The sequence below is a fragment of the Leucoraja erinacea genome, chromosome 6 (genome assembly GCF_028641065.1).
Source record: "Leucoraja erinacea ecotype New England chromosome 6, Leri_hhj_1, whole genome shotgun sequence".
Classification (NCBI taxonomy): Eukaryota; Metazoa; Chordata; class Chondrichthyes; order Rajiformes; family Rajidae; genus Leucoraja; species Leucoraja erinaceus.
In genome coordinates this window covers 67404287-67415392 of record NC_073382.1, presented here as the reverse complement: position 1 = coordinate 67415392, position 11106 = coordinate 67404287, and the positions used below count along the sequence as shown (strand labels likewise).

The window sequence follows — 11106 nt, the reverse complement described above, 5'->3', positions numbered from 1 at the left end:
AATGTACCAGCTAGCAACTGATCTTCTCCACAAAGGCTTGGTCTTTTACTGGAAATTGTAATTTCTTTACCTGTCTGTTTCAGACTTACAGCATAATACAATAATATTAAAGTTCTGATTTTGAGAATATCACATTTTTGAATTTTCAAGGCTGTTTGGCTGTTTATTACTATTTCCGTCACAACGATCAACTTTGTAATTAACTACAATTAGGTAACTAACTAATTATATGCTTTAATTTCAGGTCCAAGTAACATGGTTCATACTTGTTTCAGAATGCTTCAATTTATAATCTGAAAAATTCATTTAGAAACAGGCCATTGTTAGCTGTGTGTTAGGTGAGAACAAGTTACAGACTGAGAACTGGATTTTGTGGCTTCAAGAAAATATTGAGAAGTAGCTTGGGAGCCGAATTGTAGAAGTGGCGTGGGATGGAGAGCTGAATTGAGCCGTAAACTGCAGTTGTTTAACCACACAAGGCTCATAAATGTGTGATGCGTGAACAGTCAGATTTCCAAAGGGAAGAGTACAGTAGACTCGCTTGTTAAAGGCTTTACTGCTGGCAGCATGCAGAGCGATGAGATAATGTTTCAAATTAATATGCACTGCAACCTGATACGACCACTGACATTTTCAGACTTCGCATGCATCTGCCCCCCTTCTTGTGCAGCACAGCTGTAAATGCTGCTAAAGAGCAAAAGATCCATTCACCCACCAGGGCTGTTTAAAGGTATCATGAAATATTTACAGATTAATTGCTGGATTACATTTTTGCAGGCTGTTGGTGCAATTATTCACCTTTCAGCTTTGCTGTCATTGACTGAAGCTGGAATAGTCCATATGGAATAATTCGATTGGTATAAAAATATTAATAGCTCTTTAACATATTGTACTTAATTAAATTGCTATTGGACATGGTTTGTCAGGCAGTGGTTCCTGTGGCAATTGAACATGATTGGAATCGGTCAGCAGAAGAGGTGAGAACTTGGCAAGGGGACTTTGATAGGTTGAAAGATGCAGCGTGAAAAGGCCCTTCAGCCCATCGAGCCCATGCCGCCTATCCATCACCTGTTCACACTATGGAAGACAGTGCTGACCTTTTCAAACATTGCTTTTACAATATACATCAATGATTTGGATGCAAGGATTGAAAGTAACATTAGCAAAGTGGCAAATGACATAAAGCTGGGGATGGCAGTGTGAACTGTGAGGAGGATGCTATGAGAATGAAGGGTGACTTGGACAGGTTGGGGGAGTGGGCAGATGAATGGCAGATGAAGTTTAATGTGGATAAATGTGAGGTTATCCATTTTGGTATAAAAAACAGGAAGGCAGATTACTATCTAAATGGCGTCAAGTTGGGAAAAGGGGAAGTACAACGGGATCTACGGGTCCTTGTTCATCAGTCTATGCATGCAGGTACAGCAGGTAGTAAAGAAAGCGAATGGCATGTTTGCCTTTATAACAAGAGGAGTCGAATATAGGTGCAAAGAGGTCCTTCTGCAGTTGTACGGGGCCCTGGTGAGACCACACTTGGAACATTGTGTGCAGTTTTGATCCACTAATTTGATGAAGGACGTTCTTGCTATTGAGGGAGTGCAGCGTAGGTTTACAAGGTTAATTCCTGGAATGGTGGGACTGTCATATGCTGATAGAATGGAGCAGCTGGGCTTGTGCACTCTGGAGTTTAGAAGGATGAGAAACATCCTATTGAAACATATAAGATTGTTAAGGGTTTGAACACGCTAGAGGCAGGAAACACGTTCCCGATGTTGGGGGAGTCCAGAATCAGGGGCCACAGTTTAAGAATAAGGGGTAAGCCATTTAGAACGGAGATGAGGAAACACTTTTTCTCACCGAGAGTTGTGGAATTCTCTGCCTTTGAGGGCGGTGGAGGCCGGTTCTCTGGATACTTTCAAGAGAGAGCTAGATAGGGCTCTTAAAGATAGCATAGTCAGGGGATATGGGGAGAAGACAGGATCGGGGTACTGATTGGGGATGATCAGCTATGATAAGGGCTGAATGGCCTCTTCCTGCACCTATTGTCTATTGTCTATTGTTTCTGGTGTTTGAAAATTCATATTCATACAGAATCTCATTAAAATCTGCATACATAAAAACACGGCATACCTTAGTGCATTCTCTGCTTGTGACTTTTCATTGGAACCTAACTCTTTATCAAAAAGCTGCCCCGCTGGTGGGTGGAAGCATCTGATTTTTAATTGAAGAGGCTGTAGAATGACTATGTAGGAAGACCAGGAGCAGCTCTAGACCTGGAAAGGTTCGTCCTTACCTAAGAATATTATTGTTCCTGGCTAGGTGTATATTACAATGAAAGACTCTTGATTCAACTCTTGCAGTGCATTGTAACAAAACATTGTGTAGTTTAGTTTAGTTTAGTTTAGTTTAGTTTAGAGATACAGTGGGGAAACAGGACCTTCCGAGTCTGCACCGACCATCGATCCCCGTACATTAACACTATTCTACGCACTCTAGGGACAATTTACAATTTAACCAAGCCAATCAACCTACAATTCTGTATGTCTTTGGTGTGTGAGAGGAAAGCGGAGTTCCCGGAGAAAACCCACGCAGGTCCTGTGGAGAACGAACAAACTCCATACAGATAGCACCCGTAGTCAGGATCGAACCCGGGTCTCTGGCACGTAAAGCAGCAACTCTATCGCTCTGCAACCATGCCACCACTGCTGCTTGTTTGCTTCCCAGTTTAGCAATTTCTCAAAGCATTTGAACTCAGAATCAATTTTCAAGTGATTTTCACCATTTCTTCCAACTCAGTTCCTTTTTGAACTGCCCGCTGTCTTTTAAAATATGCTGGCCACTTGTAATATTAGGCTGATTGGTAATTATCTTAACAGTGAACTAGAAGGAGAGGAAAGAACAAAATTAACAACTGCAAACATTATAGCACCAATGAAACATACTGTCACAATTCAGTGATGGGGAGGGTTAATTGCATACCACAATTCCAATGCAAAATTTAAATATAAACTAAAAGGTATGCTGATTGAAGTCCTTTTGAAGGGAGATATGTGTTATTGTTCAAAGGGACCTGACAATCTTTGCATATGATCACTGAAAGTTAACATGCAAATATTGCAAGCAATTAGGGAAGCAAAATGGTCTTTATTATCATAGAGCCATCTTGATCTAATTATTTAAGGTCATGGTGAGACCACATTCTGAATATTGCATAGGTCTGATCTCCCACCTAAGGAAGAATGGATTGACAATCAAATGAGTATACATTTGTTTTACCAAACAGATTACTGGGTTGTGTTGGAAGGAACTGCAGATGCTGGTTTAAACCGAAGATAGATACAAAAAGCTGGAGTATAACAGCAGGTCAGACAGCAAAAATGGAGAAAAGGAATATGTGACATTTCGGGTCAAGACCCTTCTTCAGATAGAGAATCGGGGAAAGGGAAATGAGAGATATAGATTGCGATATAGAGATGTAGAAATAAATGAATGAAAGATATGCAAAAAAGTGACAATGATAAAAGAAACAGGCCATTGTTAGCTGTGGGCTAGGTGAATACGAGTTACAGACAAAAATGAGTGAACGACTTGGGTAGGGCAGGAATGGAGAGGGATGGAGAGAGAGGAATTGCCAGGGTTACTTGAAGTTAGAGATATCAATATTCATACTACTGGGTTGTAATCTGCCCAAGTGAAATATGAGATGCTGTTCCTCCAATTTGCATTTGGCCTCACTCTGACAATGGAGGAGACCTAGGACAGAAAAAGGTCATTGTGGGAATGGGAAGGTGAATTAATGTGTTTGGCATCCAGGAGATCAGATATGTCCAGGCGGACTGAGCGAACGTGCTCAGCGAAACGATCGCCCAGTCTACGTTTGGTCTCGCCGATGTATAAGAGTCCACACCTTGAACAACAGATTCAGCAGATGACGTTGGAGGAGGCGCAAGTGAACCTAACCTGAAAGTCTTTTGGGATCTCAGGACAGAGTCAAGGGAGGGGGGCTAGGGACAGGTGTCGCATCTCCTGGGGTTGCAGGGGAGGGTACCTGGGTAGGGGGTGGTTTATGTGGGAAGAGATGTGTTAACCAGTGAGTTGCGGAAGGAACAGTCTCTAAGAAAGGCAGAAAGGGGTGGAGATAGGAAGATGTGACTGGTAGTGGGATCCCGTTGGAAGTGGCAAAAATGTCGGAAGATTACTGGGATGGTGGATTTGTTATATAATTTGAGATTAAGCCGACTAAGTCTTTACCCTCTTGAGTAATAATGTAATCTCATTGAAATTATTATATAGTCTGACAGTCAAGGATAGCTTTAAGACACAAAATACTGGAGTAACTCAAAGGGTCAGGCAGCATCTCTGGGGAACCTTTGTCTGAAATAGGTGAGAACTAATGTTTGATCCCACGGCTTGATTTTCAGCTACCTCCATTGCTTCGTATAGTTGGAGGTTTTCATTGTGAGTGAAGCATTCTCTCTTCCTCTCCAGTACATTCAAAGGCCTCCAGTGCTGTCATGGAAAGATAGGACACTTACCATTAACTGTGTTCGGATAACGCTTTTAGGATGTTCTGAGGAACTTAAAGTGTAAGACATGGGAGCATAATTTGGCCATTTGGCCAATCGAGTCAGCTCTGCAATGAATTTCAGCACCCTTCCATTGAGAGGGTTTAGTTTGCAAGTTTCATATCTTTTCCCAAACCACTTTATGCCACACAGCTGTTTGTTGCAGCAATAAAAAGCATAAATGGTGCTGTGTGGTTGCTGACATTATGAAAAGAAGCTGGCAACAAGGATTTCCGGTGTGCTTTGCCAATGTTTAAATTACCGTGGATTAATTATGTCTGGTGATCTCAGTGCATATGTTCCAGGGATGTCCATTTTAAACTCCTTAGGATGGCACTGAGGAATTATGATCATGTATATAGTTAAGGATATTGTCCCTAAACTGTTGGAACCACAGAAATACAAGGATCCAATTTTCACTACTGCTTATTCTCATTAAGTCAGTTGGTAGCTTTGTTGAACTTATCTGGATGAGTATAATTCCAGAATTTAAGCAGTTCATAGATACATAGAAATTAGGTGCAGGAGTAGGCCATTCGGCTCTTCGAGCCTGCACCACCATTCAATATGATCATGGCTGATCATCCAACTCAGTATCCCGTAACTGCGTTCTCTCCATACCCCCTGATCCCTTTAGCCACAAGGGCCACATCTAACTCCCTCTTAAATATAGCCAATGAACTGGCCTCAACTACCCTCTGTGGCAGAGAGTTCCACAGATTCACCACTCTCTGTGTGAAAAATGTTTTTCTCATCTCGGTCTTAAAGGATTTCCCCTCTATCCTTAAGCTGTGACCCCTTGTCCCAGACTTCCCCAACATCGGGAACAATCTTCCTGCATCTAGCCTGTCCAACCCCTTAAGAATTTTGTAAGTTTCTATTAGATCCCCCCACAATCTCCTAAATTCTAGCGAGTACAAGCCAAGTCTATCCAGTCTTTCTTCATATGAAAGTCCTGACATCCCAGGAATCAGTCTGGTGAACCTTCTCTGCACTCCCTCTATGGCAATAATGTCCTTCCTCAGATTTGGAGACCAAAACTGTACGCAATACTCCAGGTGTGGTCTCACCAAGACCCTGTACAACTGCAGTAGAACCTCCCGCTGCTCCTATACTCAAATCCTTTTGCTATGAATGCTAACATTCCATTCGCTTTCCTCACTGCCTGCTGCACCTGCATGCCTTCTTTCAACGACTGGTGTACCATGACACCCAGGTCTCGTTGCATATCCCCTTTTCCTAATCGGCCACCATTTAGATAATAGTCTGCTTTCCTGTTTTTGCCACCAAAGTGGATAACCTCACATTTATCCACATTATACTGCATCTGCTATACATTTGCCCACTCACCCAGCCTATCCAAGTCACCTTGCAGCCTCCTAGCATCCTCCTCACAGCTAACACTGCCCCCCAACTTAGTGTCATCCGCAATGTCATCCATGACTAAGCAGTCTGCATGGTCAACACTATCCAACACATTAGGCATCGGTTTTCTCCGCCAGTTGTGCAAAATGGCTACAATACGGGGCATCTACAGAGTGTTCTGCTGTCACTTGTCGAGACTATTCTGAAAGGAACAGAAGGATGTGCAGGTGGTGTTAAGAGATAGGAGGAAGCAATTATGAAATAGAAAGACCAATTTACAACTATTGAACCTAAAGACACTGATTAGTGGTCAACGATGCTGCATTGTCACATGTGCAAACGCATAGTGAAGTATTTGCATAGAGTTTAGTGAAGTATTGCCATACCTAAGCACAATCCTCATTTAGCAAAGTGTACAGAAATAGCCAACAGAGATTGCATGCAAGAGGTGGCAGGTTTTGATGCCATTTTCAAAGTCCAGTCCACACTCTAGCTCATATGAAGCGGAGCCAGATCCAGGTGAGCGCCAGGCTTCTGCAGGGCCTCTGGCCATCACTTTCAAGCAGAAAACTGAAGTTCCTCTCCTCCCCTGCCCACCTGTGTGCCCGGGGTTGCCTCCCGTAGCCGACCTTGAGGGTGTGGAAGGCAAACCCTGGTTCACTCTCCTACCAGCCTTGCTCCTCGTGTCCATTGCTGCCGGCTCCTCCCTCTCAGGTCTTTGGTGTTTGGACGATGAGCAGGGATCGGCTTGACAGCAGCCCCCTATAGGGCCGCCGTCCGCCAGGTCTTCTACATTGGGTCGCACAGCTCATCAGATCTTTTAAATTTATTTGTTTAAAGTCCACGCTGACCAAAGATACACTAGCTCCAGCCTACACACTCTGGAGAATTTACAGATGCCAATTTCCCAAAAGCCTGCACTTCTTTGGAATGTGGAAGCAAACCGGGGCACCTGGAGAAAACCCACGTGGTCATAGGGAGAATGTGCAAAATCCGTACAGACAGCGCCCGTGGTCAGGATCGAACCCGGGTCTCTGGTGCTGTAAAGGGCCTGTCCCACTTGGCTGTCATTCGCGCGCCATTTACGCGACCTGCTAGCATGTGGGTAGCATGTGGATAGCGCGTGGATAGCGTGGGACGGGCACATGAAGTGATGTGGATCAGTGTGGAGTGGCGTGGAGGAGTGTGGACTTCATCCAGCACAAAATCTTCACACGCCACCTGCCTGTCGCGTAATTGACGGCCAAAGTTGGACAGGCCCAGGACCCTGGCACGGCGCAACGTCTCACCTCCAAAAGCAGCAGAAGCAGGCAAACGATCGCCGAGCTCGGCCTGGGGCTCACGGCGGTTGCGGAGCTGGATCCGCCCCCACTCCTACTCGGGGTCAAACGGGGCCAAGACGATTGGAGACAGACACAAAATGCTGGAGTAACTCAACGGGACTGGCAGCATCTCTGGAGAGAAGCAATGGGTGACATTTCATGTCCAGACCCTTCTTCAGACTAAAGAAGAGTCTTGACCCGAAACATCATCCATTCATTCTCTCCAGAGATGCTGCAGGTCCCGCTGAGTTACTCCTGTACTTTGTGTCCATCTTCAAATAACGCCACGCACTCCAGACGGCTGTGCGGGCGCATGATGGCGTGCGCAACCATCGCGTGTCAGTCACTAGCAGCCTGTCGCGTAAATGATGGCCCAAGTGGGACAGGCCCTTAAGGCAGCAACTCTACCGCTGCGCCACTATGCTGCCACCCAATTTGTTTTAAATTCAATGTAATTACTTCAGCCCCATGCAAGAATTCCATTGAATCAGTGGTGTGAATTTGTGTCTGCTGCTTTATTTACTCAACAGTACTAGTTGTCTCCATTTGCAGGTTTATTTGCAATTTCATCATCATATGGGTGAGGATTTTACTGTGGGTGGTGGACTCTCTCTTTCTCTCCTGCTCTTTTAAAAGCCTCCAATGCTGTCACAGATCGCCAGACCAACCCTCATGCCTATATTCGGATCACACTTTCAGGATGTTCCAAAGACCTCAGCGTGAATTTCAGCACCGTTCCTTTGAAAGGGTTTAATGTAGGTTTAAGCTTTTCCTGGACCTCATTTAACCAAAAGGTAAGTTCTTACAGCAGCAAAAAGTATAGATTATGCTGTGCGGTTGCTGACCTAATAAACTGGCAGCAAAGATTTACACTGTTTCTGCTTCACTGTAAAATATATCAATATTTCTTTTTGAAATATAAGAAAAAATGTTTTATTAGCATTCTGCTCATACTGTCCAACTAGTTGCTTCATTGAGTGACAGTTTCAGGTTTATTATTAATCTTTCTGGCACTCACTTTTGAAATGGTTTCCTTGTGACCGTAAAAACAATGTTGGCTCTTATGGATGACGTTGAAATGGATATTATTATATGCTTGTCATTGTCAATAATGGGCAGCGAAAGCCTTGTCCTTGAGGTATTTCCTGGAAGTATATAAAAGCATTTGGTGGCTTAAAAACAGAGTGTGACTAGGGTACTTGACACAGACGATTTTGGCCTTTGGCATTCAACAATCTCTTGAGGAACAGAATACGGACCTGGATGCTTCTGGGCAATAAGTACGTAAGAAGCTAAAGAGCTCCAAGCTTGCTCTGCCATTCATCATGGTTGATCTTCTTCCATCTTAGTGTAATTTTCCTTTCTCCCTTGATTCCCAGAATATCAAGAAATCTGTTGACCTCTACTTGGAATGGAGAATTCCAAACTTTCTTCATCTAAGTGAAATAAAGAGGCTGTCCCACTGCGGCGGCCTAAACTGCAAGTTTAGAAGAGTTTGCCCTCGACTCAAACTCGCAGCATGGTCGACATGTGGTCCGAGGAGGTCCTATGAGGTCACTGGAACTCTCCTTCATGCTCAAAGGAAGTTCCTGAATACTCGCGGCCTCAGCTTGGTTGCAGAAATTTTACAGCATGTTGAAAATTTTTCTGCGAGTAAAAATTGGTCGGCATGGTTCTTTTAAACTCGTAGTGCAGTGGAGTGGGGTTGCTATATAGTTGCAGGCAGTCGAGGGCAGCCGTAGGCAATCTCGTTCGCTGACCGGGCATTGGAGTCATTGGCTCATTGGAGTTTTCAGGACCAAGGAATACCGACCGGTAGGTTAAATGCCCGTTAAACTTTATTATACTTCTTAAAAGTGTCTCCACTACTTCTCCCCCCCTTTCTCCCACTTCTCTCCCCTTCTATCTCCATCTCTCCGCCTCTCTCCCCTTCACTCCCCTTCTCCCCCTCCCCCCCACGCATCTTTTATCTTCCTCTTCATTGCGGATGTGAATTTCAGACAGTGCTCCCCCACTTTCCCTGGCCCCTGCCTTTGCGATGTGTTTGCAAAATTGTGTGTGTGTGTGTGTGTGTGTGTGTGTGTGTGTGTGTGTGTGTGTGTGTGTGTGTGTGTGTGTGTGTGTGTGTGTGTGTGTGTGTGTGTGTGTGTGTGTGTGTGTGTGTGTGTGTGTGTGTGTGTGTGTGTGTGTGTGTGTGTGTGTGTGTTACCAATTATTTCCAAACTGTATCCCTTGGTCCTAAACTCCTCAGTCAGGAAAAACATTCTTTCCCCATCTACCTTGTTAGCCCTTATATAACTAATTATTAAATATCAAATGTAATAATTGATTTTACTTCGGAGTCACGTGAGTGACTTCGTGAAGAACCCCGCTTCCACGCATGCGTGTCATATCGCTACACGCATTGCAACGAGTCACACAGGGGGGAACAGCGTTCCCCCAGCGGGAGAATTTGAAAGTCGGGAACAGCAGGTAAGAGACTCTGCGTTCCTTTTTTCTACTTACCTTTTAGGAGGCTGCGGAAAGCTGGCGGGGAGACCCGTGGAGGGCGAGCAGCCGGCAGCAGCAACAGCACGAGTTTCCCTGGAGGGGAACAACCTGTGCCCGACTTTGCTCCCGCATCGGCAAAATTCACTTCTCGGCCGGGCGGGAAGCAAAGCAAAGAGGTCCCGTATGCCAGTCTCAAGCGAGACTGGCTTGGGAGCAGTCGCTAGCGGCCAGCGCGGAGGCAGCAGGACAGAGAGCACGGACCAGCGCTGTAAGTACCCGGGGTACACAGCAGGGCTGGAAACGCTCAGCGAGTGCAGCGGCACTATGGAGTAGGAACTGGACGTCCGGGCTGAAAACCTTCTTCAAAAGGTAAGCACCGGGGTTGGTCCAGGGGATCCATAGGTACAGGAACTGCCGCGAAGGACCAGGCCCGTGAACACCAGGGTCGGTCCGAGCGGCTCGAACCCGACACGCAGGGAACAACGTTCACCAGCGGGAGAATAAAAGTCGGGAACCGCAGGTAGGAGACTCTGCGTTTCCTTCCACTTACCTTTAGGTGCAGACATGGACTGGGTCCATGTAAGCTGCAGAATGCCGGCGGGAGAACCGCGGAGTGCAGGCAGCCGGCAGGAGAGCAGTAACGGCAGTCGGCATCGGCAGCGGCAGCAGCGGCAGGAGCACTGTCAGCGGCAGGAGCACTGTCAGCGGCAGGAGCACTGGCAGCGGCAGGAGCACTGGCAGCGGCAGGAGCTGGCAACGGCAGGAGCAGCATGGGCACATCGATTCCCGGAGAGGGAAAACACCGGTGCCCAACTTCGCTCCAGCACGGTGAGAAAATTCATTTCTCGGCAGCAAAGGACTTTGCAGTTGACTGGCTGCAATCTACTACAAGGGACCAGTATGTGAGTACCAGGGTCGGTCCCAGCGGGGTTTTTAGTTACAATAATCACTTCTGGGCCTTTTGGCTAAGATCAAGTGTAGTATCTGTTCTTATCAGTTTAATATCTGATTCGTCCCTTATCTAGGGACCATATATTAAATAAAAACTATAGTAGCTGTTATCATCAGTTTGAATGTCTTATATGTCCCTTATCTAAGGACCATATAAGTAGGAGTGTCCAGAATTGAGGGCATTAGAGTGGGGTTGACCGGCTGCAATGACCGCAAGGGACCAGTACCGTCAGTATGGGGGTCGGTCCCAGGGGTCTAAGATAAAGGAGCAGCCAGGAGTGCTGAGAGCGTTGGAGCCGGGTTAAAGGAATAGATGGAAGCAGCTGTGCCAGTTATCCTCCACACCGGCCATATCCACTCCACGGAAGGAAGGACAAAACTAGAGAAGGAGGACCGTGGAACAGCGGGCAGCC

The 11106-nt window shown here is 45.8% G+C and overlaps 1 pseudogene; it reads left to right on the top strand.

Moving 5' to 3' along the window:
* The first annotated feature begins 10687 nt into the window (after window positions 1-10687).
* LOC129698462 (U2 spliceosomal RNA) lies at window positions 10688-10793 on the top strand (annotated as a pseudogene).
* Window positions 10794-11106: the final 313 nt, after the last annotated feature.